The sequence below is a fragment of the Vidua chalybeata genome, chromosome 10 (genome assembly GCF_026979565.1).
Source record: "Vidua chalybeata isolate OUT-0048 chromosome 10, bVidCha1 merged haplotype, whole genome shotgun sequence".
Taxonomy (NCBI): domain Eukaryota; kingdom Metazoa; phylum Chordata; class Aves; order Passeriformes; family Viduidae; genus Vidua; species Vidua chalybeata.
In genome coordinates this window covers 13,513,532-13,517,693 of record NC_071539.1, presented here as the reverse complement: position 1 = coordinate 13,517,693, position 4,162 = coordinate 13,513,532, and the positions used below count along the sequence as shown (strand labels likewise).

Genomic DNA, 4,162 nt, shown 5'->3' with positions numbered 1-4,162 from the left:
TTTTTACATCTCATCTGCCATTCCTTCTAGAAAGAAAACCTAATCAAAGAGTATATATACATTCCACACGGGTAACATCTTATCTCCCTTTTATTTTTGCAGATCAACTATTTATTACACATGTATTTTTAGCAACTACAACCTGGTTTGCAATGTGTTTCAGATGGAGTGTATTACAAAAACTTTGCAGGAATTGGTGGATGATATTTTAGCTACAAAACATTTGAGGGAGAAGAAAACCACTCTGTTCAGACCTTAAACAGATGTTCAGATACAGGGGTACGAGCTTGCACCCAGAAATTCAACTGGATGTTTGCCACTGCCGTTAGCAAAAACTGCTTTTGAAAAACATGAAGTCATTAAAAAATATAGCTAATAATCCCAAAATAAACAGCACAGGAAGGGATGAAAGGAAGTGCTCTTGCTGTTCTGGGTCATTTTGCTGATGATGGGTGCACCTAGGTCAGAGTGGAGAGTTTACTAGTAGAAAAAAAATTGCAACTATTGAAGCACTACTGCTGCATTTAGATGCTTCTAAATAGTCATGCTTTAGGCTTCGAATTTGATTGTTTCTTTTGCAGACTAGTGAGTCATTTTCCAGAGCACTTTATAGAAAATAACTTTATCTCTTTATCTTGTAGTTTAGTGATCACAACTCATATATATATATATTTATATAATTCTGCATGTTGATGATTCATTGTTCATTTTTAACCGCCAGGTTTTCTTTTGTATTCAGCACTTAAGGTGGCCCTTTTTTCTTAGAAAGATTGAATATGTTTTGTATCCAAATAGTACCTCAGCAGAAACAAATGATATGTTCTAAGATTAGGAACTTCATCATATAAGAAAATTAATCTGGTCATCTACCTTTGCCAGTAAAAGCACAAATATGAGTCCCCTATACAGCCAGGATTACCTGCTTTGATATTTGCATGGCTCATCCACCAAACTGGGAAACAGACCAAATATCTAAATGCTGATGTCAGTAGAATCCCCGGGTTAAATATTGTAAATTTATTTCCATTATGTATTACAAAAGACACCCTTCCTCATTAATTTTACTGAAGTCTCCAGATGGGAAACAAAATATTAATTTTGTTCAGCCTTAGGCATTGTTGACTGTTAAGGTACTCACTAAATCACTGATCTTATACACATTAATATTAGATTTCTGCTATAAAAATTTAAGACCCATGGGTATAAGGTTCAGTTTGTCATAAGTATAATTAATTGTTTTCAGAAATGATTAATTTGTCAAAATGGCAAACATATATACTGGGTAGGCAAGACTCCTGAGCAAGCTAACCTACCTTAAAGTCATGGTAATACTCATGGAATTATGCAAATTAATTGAGTCTTTCAATGTTGCATAAAATGCTACTACTAGTACAATGCATGGAACATTAGGCTGTTCATCCAACAAAAAAGTTGCATTTTAAAGGCAGGCATCTTTTCAAGAGAGTCCTTATGGCAGAAGGCCCTTAGAAGTACAATTTTTTTCCTGCAAAGCGATAGACTTTCAACCGTTACACAGAAGTTGTATTTTTTATTACAATTTTTAAAGCAACCCTCAAGAGAAGAAAAAACAGTAAAATTCTGGTGACCTGAGACAAAGGAACCTATGAGATTTTGCACTCTGTGCTGATGCTAGGGGGAAATGGTATATGTCCTAGTAATAAGAGTTTCACTAGTAAAACCTCATTTACAAGCCTGGGAACTCGTGATACACTACATTAAAATCTAAAAAGATTAACTTAATTATGCAAATTAAATTTACTGTTTCTCTTCTAAACAGTAAAAGTCCTTGTCAACATTGGAATAGCCATATTATTCTAAATGCATTTCTTTCCCTCCAAAGTGAACCACAAGTACATTTGAAACTCCAATGTAGTTAATTATTATCTATAAAGGCCCTTCATACATAGACTTATGCTCCTCACTAGGCAAAACATTTATTTTTATCCCACTAGTAGTATCTGGTTATCAATGAACTCAATATGTTAGCCCAGCAAATAAAAGTATCCATGTTAAATATTATTATTTTTAATATCCCTAGATACTAAAGACTAAGTATTCCTAATGAAATATTCCCTACCAAATCACTTGGAATTTCCTGGAGATTCACCCTGCTAACTCCTCTTCTTCACTCCCAAAATCAGTATTTCTGAAATAAGAAATATTAAAAATATTCTAAGAGGTATTTCAGGGGTGAAGAAAAGCTTTTCTCATGGCTAAAAGTCTCTCTTCTAAATCCCATGGAGCCCCAGAGAGCTGCTTCTGATTTTCACTCATTTTATTCAAATGCCACCAAGTGACTTGGTGGTTGTTCCTGTTTTACATTGCTGTAAATACAATCAGGATTACAATGCACACCCAAACACAGGTGGGCTGTCAGTGCTCCATCCATTCTGCCACACTACAGAATAATGCAGGGCCATTAGACAAATGCACTACTGAATCAATTATTCTGGTTTGAGGCAACTTCTGGCCTTGGACTAATAGACAAATATTAATTTCAATCTCTCCACTGTCAACAGTCTTGCTATTAACATATATATCAAAGACACTGTTATTATGACAAACATAATAGCCTTACTTTTCCACATCTATCACATTTTAAGTAGTTTTTTTTTACTTCAAACTGGACTTTGTATTTGATGATTTATTATATTAAATGCAGATATTCTTTGCTGGTTTTTTACTGATAGCCTGTAGAACAATTATAAATACCTGACATTCAAAGGAGTTATGCAACCTTACCCTAATAGTTTTCATTTTTTACATATTCAGTTAAGAATTAATAGTCAGGAGCATTATGTTCTGCTCCATAAATTCAGATAAAGTATTTTTCTTTTTTTTTTCTCAAAAAACCAAACAAACTAAAAATCTCAAACAAAAAAAAGCTCCAACTCTGTTAGACTCTCTTTATAAATAGTCTTAGAGCATTAAAATTTAGAAATTTCAATCCAGAAAGAAATCTAGCTCTTAAACCCACTGCATTCACAGCTGCCATGTCAGGCTATAGCAATGGGATCCACTGTGCCTGGGTGCTTTCTGTCACGCCCAGTATCTCCAGCAGCCCCTGCTGTACATGGGGAGAACACAGAATGTCTCAACTCCCAGCCCAGGTTTCGTTTCAGCATGGACTGTGTAGGAGTTCAGGGAACCATGATGCCACAGCTGCTGCATGGTCATCACTGGAGGTGTGGAAAGGGTGCTCCCAGAGGAGAAAAAATGGAGCAGAAGGGTTGAGGTCGTAGCCCTGGGTGGGAGAATCTGCAGCAGAAATGCAGAGAGGAGTAACAGGTCCAACCCTGGCATAAAGGCAGTGGTCACTGTGGTACCCACGTGAAGCCGTTTAAAGACTTCTCCATTTAGACTGCTCTTGAGCGTTAGAGTTCACCAGCACATGCCGACAAACATGCAGCAGGAACACATGGCAGCAGCCACCCACCCTCACACCTTGATTTAAAAAATTAACTATGGCAGAGCTATGACAGTGTAGCCCAGAGTCAACATTTGCTCAGCTATAATGGTCACTGCCCAACCCTGAAAAAGTTAGGGCAAACTTGTTGCTGGGACATAACCAAAGGAACACGCGAATCCTTCTATCCACTGAGCACTACTGACACCATGCTGAGCTGTGCAGGCACACCCATGCATTAGACCCTTCAGCTGCATTTCCCACCACACCTGCTGCAGAAGACCAGTAAGTCTCCATGACAGCCCAGTGCCTCCCTATTTCCAAAGGCTGTCTAGAAGCAATCCCATGGTCCCACAAAAACTAGTATTTCCATGGGAATTAGCAGTGCTATGCCCTAACCATCTCCCTCGAGATGAGCCACACTTGGCCCTGCTGAGGGGAGTATGGGGTCATTGGTCATTTGAGGTGCCCATCCAGGAAGGAGTGACTTGATAGCTAAACTAATGTGGTACTTGCTGTACCCTCTGATGCCATGTTAATTGAATGGCTGACTTGGGAAAGAGTTATTCACCAATGACCTTGGCACAACATCTCTCTGAGTAATTTTCCATGTTATTTTTACAGTCAGTTTGCTGGGAACTTCCTTCAGCTGTGACCACAGAGCTACAGAACATCCACAGTTAGATGGCAATCCTGCCCTGTTTCTGTGCAAGGTCCTGAAGCAACAGAACTCAT

General features: G+C 38.1%; 1 long non-coding RNA gene across 1 annotated transcript in view; it reads right to left on the bottom strand.

Moving 5' to 3' along the window:
- The window catches only part of LOC128793085 (uncharacterized), a 4,765-nt gene extending 2,597 nt beyond the window's left edge, over positions 1–2,168 (bottom strand). Inside the window, exon 1 of the long non-coding RNA XR_008432654.1 lies at positions 2,099–2,168. This is a non-coding gene — a long non-coding RNA (uncharacterized LOC128793085). The remainder of the gene's footprint in view (positions 1–2,098) is intronic.
- Between the last annotated feature and the right edge of the window lie 1,994 nt (positions 2,169–4,162).